Below are 10,912 nucleotides of genomic sequence, written 5' to 3' on the forward strand. Positions count from 1 at the left end.
CTGGAAGCAGAGGGGGATGGCCTGGGTTGCAGTTGTCATTGTGTTCCTGATGGGTGAGCAGGATTTTGTAGCAGCAAGAGGTTGCAAGAGGGCACTGCAGCAGGTTGTTGGAGCTCAAGAACAGGTCTTTCTTCCTCTGGGCAGGGCCTGATGGCTGTGAGGGGCTGCAGCTGGGCTGGACAGTGGTGGGTGAGAAGGTTTCGGTAAGGAAAGTGGGCACAGTTGAGACACTTGTGCTACGGGCCCTGGGTCCATAGGTGCTGAGGGGATGGAGAACACAGAAGCGTGTGCGATGCCAGGACACGCAGAGGAAGGTAAATCTGGAGAGTAAAACGATGCTGAGTGGTTGATCTGGGGCTGTTGTGAAGGCACAGTGTGAGAGTTGGTGACCTTCCATGCTAAACCCCAGGGGAGCCCGTGCTGGCATTTCTGTCCCAACTTGTGCCCTTGCAGCAGGGAGGAGCTGGTGCAGAGGGCTGTTGATGTGGGGCCCCAGAGGGATCCCCCCTGTGCTGTGTATCTTCCTGCTGATGCCCAGAGAGGAGCACATAGATGTTTCATCAGTCATTGCAGGAGATGGGCAAGGGAGGGCCAAGAAAGTGCTCAGGACAGCGTGTGACTGAGCAAGACTGGTGGCCATGCACTACAGCGGATGATCCTCAGCACGGCTTTGTCAGCTGTCCTGGGCACATGAGAGGTCTTACTGGGACAGAGCTCCCTCCGGAGGGAGGATGCCGCCATTGAGGCCTCAGCTCCAGGGAGTGCGTCTCCCTGGGACTGCGGGGATGGTGGCCTCCGGTCTGGGAAAGGGGGTCCAGGTGAAGGAGGTGTGTGAGGATGGGACCAGTCTATGCACCACTGAGAATGACAAAGAGGAGAGAGACAGGGTCTTTGCAGAGACCCCGCAGAGGAGAGATCTCGATCCCTGTGGAGCAGGGAAGGAGGGACAGCTGGAGACCAGCCTGGAGGAGCACTGAAGGGAGAGTCCTGACCTGGGGGAGACTGGGGCCTGTTGGTGCTGGAGGAAGGCTCCTTCTAAGCCACAGATCTACAGCTACAGAGCCGCGATGGTGCTCTGGCAAGAGGTGAAGGAGCAAGCAGGGCTGGGGCAGGTTGGAAGAAGGCAAATGGGCTTTGCAAACATGGAAGGGAGAAAATGATTGCTGAAGCCCGGGGTTGAACCAGGGACCTTTAGATCTTCAGTCTAACGCTCTCCCAGCTGAGCTACTTCAGCCCTGCCTTGCCCCATTTTAGCCCTTGTCCCTGTGGCAGCGGTGCCAGGCCACAGGCTGACACACAGGAGGAGGCTCCTCAGGGAGGTTCCCAGGGAAAAGCTGTGCCCAGCCTCAGGCAGAGGGGACCTGGCCCCTCCCTGCCTCCAAGGCCCCGTGGGCTCCAGGTTTGGTGGAGGCCAGCTCGCACTGGCTGTGCCAAGATGTGTGGGGGCCTTGTACAAATGTGACAGTGGCAAAGGGCAGGCCAGGCATGGGCAGCTGTAAAGGCTGAGGGTGGAAGAAGTGCGGGGCTGTGGAAGACCTTATCTCCTTCCCCATGGAAGGCCTCCCTCCCACCACCCTTTTTTCCCCAGCTCCACTTCACCCCTTTGTTCCCAACTCTTCTGCCCCTGAGCAGTGCAGGGCGATGGAGAATGGAGGCTGTGGTCAGTCCAGAACAGTTCCTCTCTGTGGCTCCTTCCTTCTCACACTTTTCCCATGGGGTCCGTCTTGTGGGCTACAGTCCTTTGAGATGAACTTGCTCCAGCATGGGCTCTCCTCAAGCCACCATTCTTGCAGGAAACATCCTACGTCTCCAGGCTTGGGTCCTCCACAGACTGCAGGGCTTACCTTCTCCACCGTGCTCTCTGCCATGGGCTGCAAGGAACCTGCTCTGGTGCCTGAAGCACCTCCTTCTTCACCAACCGTGGTGCCTGCAGGGCTGTTTCTCCCACTATTGTTTCCCTCACTCCTCTCCCACTTTGGCAGTTGTGACCTTTCTTAAATACATTTTCACAGAGGTTCCACCATCCTCGTTGATGGGCTCAGTTTTGGCCAGCGATGGGCCTGTTTGGAGCCAGCTGGAACCAGCTCTGCCTGGCATGGAGGCAGCCCCTGGTCTCTTCTCACAGACACCACCCCTGCAGCCGCCCCGCTACCAAAACCTGCACCTGGACACCAAGACACAGTGTAAAGCTTTGCCTTGCTAAATGACGTCCCCTGCTCTTCCGTCATCCACAAATACAGTTTACTCACTGCGGAGGCAGAGAGAGAAGCAGAGAAGGCCTTGATGCCGTGCAAACCCAGTTCAGCAATGGCTACAACACTGGGGTGTTGTCAACACTGTTTTGGTCACAAATCCCAAACATAGCAGCATACGGGCTGCTATGAAGAAAATCATCTCCATCCCAGCCAAAACCAGTACAATGTGCCTGGAAATACAGTTTCCAGCATTCGCTGCTCTATCACCTTGCCAGGGAGAGAGGTGAGGCTGAGTGGCCTGTAGTTCCCTGGGTCCTCCTTCTTCCTCTTCTTGAAGATAGGACTGACATTTGATTTCCTCCACTCTTCGGCCACTTCCCCCGGTTTCGATGACTGGTAAAAGATTATTGAGATTGGCCTCGCAATGACATCTGCCAGCTCCCTCAGCACTCGTGGCTGCATCCCCTCAGGGCCCAGAGACTTCGGTATGTCCAGTTTGCTTACGTATTCCCTGATCTGATCCTCTTGCACCAGGGGTATGGCTGCCTGGGTCCCGACTTTCCCCACTGGTCTCTGGGACCTGGGATTGCTGAAGGCCTGTCTTGCCAGCAAAGAAAGAGGTGAAGGCGGCATTCAGTGCCTTGGCCTTTCCCATGTCCTGTGTCAATAGGTCCCCCACCTCCTTCAGCAATGGACCCATTTTTTTCAGAGCTTTTGACACAGCTTTTGTCAGCTCTGTCAGTGCAGAAACCCTTCCTCTTGCCATTAACATCCTTCATGAGATTCACTTCTACTTGGGCTTTGGTTTTCCAGACTGCCTCTCTGCATGCTTGGACAGTCTCTCTGTATTCCTCCCAGGTTACCTGTCCCTGCTTCCAACCTCTCTATGCTCCTTTTCATGTCTGAGTTTGCCCAGGAGATCCTTGTTCCTCCATCCAGGCCTCCTGGCATTTTTGCCTGACCACCTCTGGCACCTCCAGTGTCACCAGGTGTTTGTGTTTGAACAACTCCCACCTGGCCTCCACCCCCAGTAATGAGCATGGGAGCTGAGACAAGGAACTCACATGCAGGAGCCTATTTTGTGCACCTGTGTGAACTGAGGCAAGAAGAAACCCACCACCTGTGGGGTTGTGGCAGGCATGGGATAAAGTTTAGTCTCCTTCTAGCCCAAGGACTACAAACCCAGAAGGAGATCCCTCGACTGACTCAGCTGAATCCCTTCCCTCAGCAGGGCTAAAGGAGATCATTCGCTGTCCCTCTCTGGGTGTCCTGTCTAATGATGGGAAAAGGAAATGTGATTTTCATGCGCAACTCTTTTTGCTGACAGGAGAAATGCCACTGCTGGGAGTAAGTGTCTCTCCCCAGCTAAGGGAGGGAACATGGAATCATAGAATCATAGAATGCTTTGGGATGGAAGGGACCTTTAAAGGTCATCTAGTCCAACCCCCCTGCAATGGGCAGGGACATCCACAACCAGATCAGGTTACTCAGAGCCCCATCCAGCCTGGCCTTGAATGTTTCCAAGGATGGGGCAGGTACCACCTCTCTGGGCAACCCCTTCCAGTATTTCACAACCCTCATCACGAAAAATTTTTTTCTTGTCTTCAGTCTAAATCTTCCCTCCTTTCGTTTAAAGCCATTACCCCTTGTTCTGTCACAGCAGGCTTTGCTAAAAAGTCTGTCCCCATCTTTCTTGTAGGCCCCTTTTTAAGTACTGAAAGGCTGCAAGAAGGTTTCTTGTTGAAGAGCCTTCGCTTCTCCTGGCTCAACAACCCCAGCTCTCTCAGCCTTTCCTCATAGCAGAGGTGTTCCAGCCCTCTGATCATTTTTGGGGCCTCCTCTGGACCCGCGCCAACAGGTCTGTGACCTTCCTGTGCTGAGGACCCCAGAGCTGGATGCAGTGCTCCAGGTGGGGTCTCACCAGAGCAAAGGAGAGGGGTAGAATCCCCTCCCTCCCCCTGCTGGCCACGCTTCCTTTGATGCAGCCCAGGAGACGGTTGGCTTTCTGGGCTGTGAGAGCACATTGCCAGCTCATGTCCAGCTTTTTGCCTATCAGTACCCCCACGTCCTTCTCAGCAAGGCTGCACTCAATCCCTTCCTTCCCCAGCCTGTATTGATACCGGGGATTGCCCCGACCCAGGTGCAGGACCTTGCACTTGGCCTTGTTGAACCTCATGACGTTCCCACAGGCCCACCTCTCCAGCCTCTCCAGGTCCCTCTGCATGGCATCCCGTCCCTCAGGCGTGTCAACTGCACCGCTCAGCTTGGTGTCATCTGCACACTTGCTGAGGGTGCACTCGATCCCGCTGTCTATGTCATTGATGAAGATATTGAACAGCACTGGCCCCAGTATGGACCCCTGAGGGACACCACTTGTCACTGATCTCCATCTGGACATCGAGCCATTGACCTCTGGATGCGACCATCCAGCCAGTTTGCTATCCACCGAATGGTCCGCCCATCAAGTCCATATCCTTCCAATTTAGAGAGAAGGAGATTGTGGGAGGACCGTGTCAAAGGCCTTAGAGAAGTCCAGATAGATGACATCCTTAGCTCTTCCCTTGTCCACTGATGCAGTCACTCCATTGTAGAAGGCCTCTAGGTTGGTCAGGCAGGACTTGCCCTTGGTGAAGCCATGCTGGCTCTCTCAAATCACCTCCCTGTCCTCCATGTGCCTTAGCATAGCTTCTAGGAGGATCTGCTCCATGGTCTTCCCAGGCACAGAGGTGAGGCTGACAGGTCGGTAGTTCCCAGGGTCCTCCTTTGTACCCTTTTTAAAAAGGGCTGCAATGTTTCCCTTTTTCCAGTCCACAGGGACTTCACCTGACTGCCATGACTTTTCAAATATCATGGGGAGTGGTTTGGCAACTACATCAGCCAATTCCCTCAGGACTCTGGGATGCATCTCATTGGGACCCATAGACTTATGGACGTTCAGGTTCCTCAGGTGGTCACGAACCCGAGCTTCACTTACAGTGGGAGGAACTTTTCCCCCCTGATCCCCGCCAAATGGCCCATTGACTCAGGAGGTGTGAGGAGAGAGGCTGCCAGTGAAGACGGAGGCAAAAAAGTTGTTGAGCACCTCAGCCTTCTCCTCGTCTGTTGTTACCAGCTTGCCAGTTTTGCTCATCAGAGGGGGTACGCTTTCTTTAACCTTTCTTTTCTGGTTGACAGACCTGTAGAAGCCCTTCTTATTATGCTTTGCGTCCCTCGCCAGGTTCAGCTGCAGCCGAGCCTTGGCCTTCCTGACCCCATCCTTACACAACCGGGCAGTGTCCCTCTACTCCTCCCAGGATACCAGGCCCTGCTTCCACTGAGTCACCCAGATTAAACTTTGAGGAAACCGAGCAAAGTGCAGAGGGGATGGAAGCAGAACTGGCTTCAGCGTGCAACAATCCAACACCGCGCACCATCTCTCCTGCCCTGAAAGACTGTTATGACAGATGGAGCCCAAAGTCATGAACTAAATGAACTCAACGAACGCTTTGGAGGGATGGCCCACCAACTAAGGGAATGATATCTGTATGTGTACATCAAAAGACTGGAAAAGTGGTGGTGATTAATTGGAATGTATTGGGAAGTGTAAGCCCTGGTTATGACGTAGATGGTATAGCATAAGGGGTGGATACTGTCCTGGTTTCGGCAGGGATAGAGTTACTTTTCTTCCTAGTAGCTGGTACAGTGCTGTGTTTTGGATTTAGGATGAGAATAATGTTGAGAACACACCGATGGTTTAGTTGTTGCTAAGCAGTTCTTACACCAGTCAAGGACTTTTCAGCTTCCCATGCTCTGCCAGGTGCACAAGAAGCTGGGAGGGGGCACAGCCAGGACCGCTGACCCAGACTGGCCAAAGAGCTATGCCATACCGTATGACGTCATGCTCAGTATATAAACTGGGGAGGCTTGGCATCGATCGGTGGGTGGTGAGCAATTGCATCGTGCATCACTTGCTTTGTATATCATAATCACAATCATAATCATAATCATAATCATAATCATAATCATAATCATAATCATTATTACTACTCTTTGTTTTATTTCAATTATTAAACTGTTCTCATATGAAACCATGAGTTTTCTCACTTTTACTCTTCCAATTCTCTCCCACATCCCACCGGGGAGGGGGAGCGAGTGAGCAGCTGTGTGGTGCTTGGCTGGGGTTAAACCACGACATACAGAAACCAAATACACGTACACATATGAAAACCATTGCATGTACACGTGCAGATACAGATACCGTTACTGATACAGATACAGGTACAGATACAGCTGCCATTAGATACAATTATAAGAGACACAGGGAGTGGTACCATCACAACTACAGGTACCATCACCCATACCATCACAGAAACCCTTATAATTACATTCTCCCACTGAACTGGAGATACAACTGCAGATACAGGCACGAGGTCTGTAAAGTTCCAGAGACAATGACGGATAAAGATACAATTAGCCATACTTGTCCAGGTGCAAGTGCAGTCACAGGCACCATTACACATACCACTGCAGATACACGTACGGATTCAGTTACTCAGACAAGTACAGACACCAGCGGAGTCCCTTAGAGATACCATTAGAGAGAGAGGTACCATTACACATAAAGCTATTGATACAAATACACTTGTGGATGCAAGTCCAGATGCCAGTGCAGATGCAGATACAAATACCAGTACCGATGCAGGTACTCATATAGATGTTACAGATGCCGATGCCAATATACACAGAGACACCAATACCGAGACCTGCAATTGCATCTGGAATTGTATCTGCATCTGCCACCGTACCTTCAATGGTATCTGCATCTCCTACGGCATCTGCAGTGGCATCTGCAATGGTATCTGCACCTGCAATAGCATCTGCTATTTGTCCTGGTAGGTGGCAGAAGGAGGAGAGACCAGGGGCCACAGTGGAGAGCAGAGACCCAGCCATGCCCCTCCAGCCTGCTGGACCTCACAAGCACTGCCCAGCCATCAGCCTGCTGCTGGCCTATCACCTGCAGGGACAGAGGTGACCTCACAAGCAACTTCCAGGCCTATCACCTGCAGAGACAGGGGTGACCTCCCAAGGAATAGCCAAGCCACGTGCCTGCTCCTACCCTACCAGCATCTCCGGCAGAAGTGACCTCACCAGCCCCCGCCCCAGCCACCACCTCGCTGCTGGCCCCTTGCCCTGCCCCCAGCCTGCCTCTCCTCTGCCTCCCCAGCTCTCTGCTCTCTGCGCTGGCACTGGCAGGCACCGAGCCTCCTCAGGGCCACGTGCTGCACCTCCTGTCTTAGTTCACAAAGACCCTGTCAATGTTTGCTTTGTTCCAATGGGGAGGAATATAACAGTAAAAAAAAAAACAATACTATACAATAAAATAAAGCTAGGAATATTATGCAGAACAGCCTATATTCTGAGATTTTGTAACTTGTAGACAGATGCAGATGCCACTGCAGATGCAGGTACCACTGAAACTGCCCCTGTGGCTGTAGATACCATTTCAGATACCATTGCAGGTGCAGATACCATTAGAGATTAAGGTACCATGGCAGAGGCAATTGCCACTGCTGATGAAGACACCACTGCGGAGGCAGATGCCACCGCAGATGAAGATGTACTTGGAGGTCTTGTTGCACAGACCAAACTTTTTATATGCCAAGGTTTTGCAGCTTGCGTCCAAGCCCTGTCCTCCCCAGAATCTTCTCCATTTTCTCCACCATATTCTGCCCAGCAACAAATGTAAAGGAGTAAGGAAATTAAGTGTCCTTTTAGTACACCAAATTAAGGAAACAAGACTGTCAGTTGTGGTTGATGGTTATTGTCCATGCTGCATTGCTAAGTTCGCATATAAAAAGAGGAATAAGATCCTACAAACTGGGTCAGAGGAATAGTAACTCTCACAAAGATTGTTCCAGACTGAGACAACATCATCAGCCACAAAATCAACCATAGAATCATAGAATCATGGAATCCTAGAATCATTTAGGTTGGAAAAGACCCTTAAGATCATCGAGTCCAACTGTAAACCTAACACTGCCAAGTCCACCACTAAACCATGTCCCTAAGCGCCACGTCTACACATCTGATGCTGAGCAAATGCCCCAGCTGCAGCTTTCTCACAGGGTCCTCCTGTTTCTGCAGCGCTTGTGGCTGCCTGCCAGGACAACGCTACATGTAAAACAGTCAGCCTCCCGCTGGTACGTCTCTGACCTGGATTTGGAAGAGTGGCCCCACTGTGCAACTCATCAATCCATATAAAATCAAGGACATCAGTCTTTGTGTTATCCAGCCCCTCCAGTCTCTGTTCAGGCAAAACAAAAAAAAAACCCAAACATTTCTACGAGGAAGGGTTTAAATGCAGGCTGGTATTTATCCTACGGAGTTGCAAAACTGCCACGGACAAGAGGGAAACTTATTCGGTGGCGTGCCAGTTTTCTTCTTGGTAAGCCTGTAGAGCAAGTGTCTTATGATGGGCCAAACTAAGCCTCTCCCGCTGCTTCAGCATGCGCTGACGTAATGACACATTGCTTTCCTGGGCTTGCAGATAAAGATGACCGTCAGCCTTGGGACAAGCTGAGCATTTTCCAGGAGTTTCTGCCCTTTTCAGCATTCACGTTCTACATCCCGCTTGGTATAAGTAAAGGTTGCAAAAAGAAATGGATGTGATTGATGAAGGTTGAATAATAATTATTATAAAGGTGGATAATAATTATTAGAATGGTGACAATTTTTATTATAAATAAGATTACATTATTATAGGTAAACCACATTATAAAGAAGGCTTGCCTGTGCTGTTGACTACTGATTGGCTATTACTCTTACCATTCCCTGGCTACTGAGCCTATTAGGTAGGAGGACGCTTTTTTGCATTTCTCAGCCTTGCGAGTATTTGTTTGGGACGTCACGTAATGGAAACGGCCAAGCTAACTCCTTGACTTGCAACTGCACCAGGCAGAGAAGGAAAATGCTGCCAGGTTTGTGCTCTTGATCAGACAGCTCATCCTACAAGTTTACCAGAGTGTGAGTGCTTCCATGAAAGACACCTGGGTTTTGCTGCTCACCTGAACTCTACTGCTGCTCACAGCCCCCTTCCCAACTCCTCTCCCACTGCATCCTACTTTTATAGGGCACAGTATTCATTCTGAGCTGAAAGAGGAACAACCAGTGCCGGAAGAGAAGCACCTTTGCTAATTTTGCAGTTAACCTCAGAGCAGAGTTTGGATCGTGGCGATCAAAAAAAAGGGAAATATTGCAGCCATTTTTAAAATGGGTACAAAGGAGGACCCTGGGAACTACCGACCTGTCAGCCTCACCTCTGTGCGTGGGAAGACCATGGAGCAGATCCTCCTAGAAGCTATGCTAAGGCCCACGGAGGACAGGGAGGTGATTTGAGAGAGCCAGCATGGCTTCACCAAGGGCAAGTCCTGCCTGACCAACCTAGAGGCCTTCTACAATGGAGTGACTGCATCAGTGGACAAGGGAAGAGCTAAGGATGTCATCTATCTGGACTTCTCTAAGGCCTTTGACACGGTCCTCCCACAATCTCCTTCTCTCTAAATTGGAAGGATATGGACTTGATGGGGGGACCATTCGGTGGATAGCAAACTGGCTGGGTGGTCGCATCCAGAGGGTAGTGGTCAATGGCTCGATGTCCAGATGGAGATCAGTGACGAGTGGTGTCCCTCAGGGGTCCGTACTGGGGCCAGTGCTGTTCAATATCTTCATCAATGACACAGACAGCGGGATCGAGTGCACCCTCAGCAAGTGTGCAGATGACACCAAGCTTTGCGGTGCAGTTGACACGCCTGAGGGACGGGATGCCATGCAGAGGGACCTGGAGAGGCTGGAGAGGTGGGCCTGTGGGAACGTCATGAGGTTCAACAAGGCCAAGTGCAAGGTCCTGCACCTGGGTCGGGGCAATCCCCGGTATCAATACAGGCTGGGGAAGGAAGGGATTGAGTGCAGCCTTGCTGAGAAGGACGTGGGGGTACTGATAGACAAAAAGCTGGACATGAGCTGGCAATGTGCTCTCACAGCCCAGAAAGCCAACCATCTCCTGGGCTGCATCAAAAGAAGCGTGGCCAGCAGGGGGAGGGAGTGGATTCTGCCTCTCTGCTCTGTTGAGACCCCACCTGGAGCACTGCATCCAGCTCTGGGGTCCTCAGCACAGGAAGGTCACAGACCTGTTGGCGCGGGTCCAGAGGAGGCCCCAAAAATGATCAGAGGGCTGGAACACCTCTGCTATGAGGAAAGGCTGAGAGAGCTGGGGTTGTTCAGCCAGGAGAAGCGAAGGCTCTTCAACAAGAAACCTTCTTGCAGCCTTTCAGTACTTAAAAAGGGGCCTACAAGAAAGATGGGGACAGACTTTTTAGCAAAGCCTGCTGTGACAGAACAAGGGGTAATGGCTTTAAACGAAAGGAGGGAAGATTTAGACTGAAGACAAGAAAAAAATTTTTCGTGATGAGAGTTGTGAAATACTGGAAGGGGTTGCCCAGAGAGGTGGTACCTGCCCCATCCTTGGAAACATTCAAGGCCAGGCTGGATGGGGCTCTGAGCAACCTGATCTGGTTGTGGATGTCCCTGCCCATTGCAGGGGGGTTGGACTAGATGACCTTTAAAGGTCCCTTCCATCCCAAAGCATTCTATGATTCTATGATTCCATGTTCCCTCCCTTAGCTGGGGAGAGACACTTACTCCCAGCAGTGGCATTTCTCCTGTCAGCAAAAAGAGTTGCG

General features: G+C 51.5%; 1 non-coding gene across 1 annotated transcript; it reads right to left on the reverse strand.

The window, feature by feature from the left end:
• Positions 1-1,161: 1,161 nt before the first annotated feature.
• On the reverse strand, positions 1,162-1,234 carry TRNAF-GAA (transfer RNA phenylalanine (anticodon GAA)). Its single transcript has one exon. It is a non-coding gene; the product is annotated as a tRNA-Phe (tRNA).
• Between the last annotated feature and the right edge of the window lie 9,678 nt (positions 1,235-10,912).

Source organism: Nipponia nippon, unplaced genomic scaffold (genome assembly GCF_047370975.1).
Source record: "Nipponia nippon isolate SJK-2023a ecotype South Korea unplaced genomic scaffold, ASM4737097v1 scaffold_75, whole genome shotgun sequence".
NCBI lineage: Eukaryota > Metazoa > Chordata > Aves > Pelecaniformes > Threskiornithidae > Nipponia > Nipponia nippon.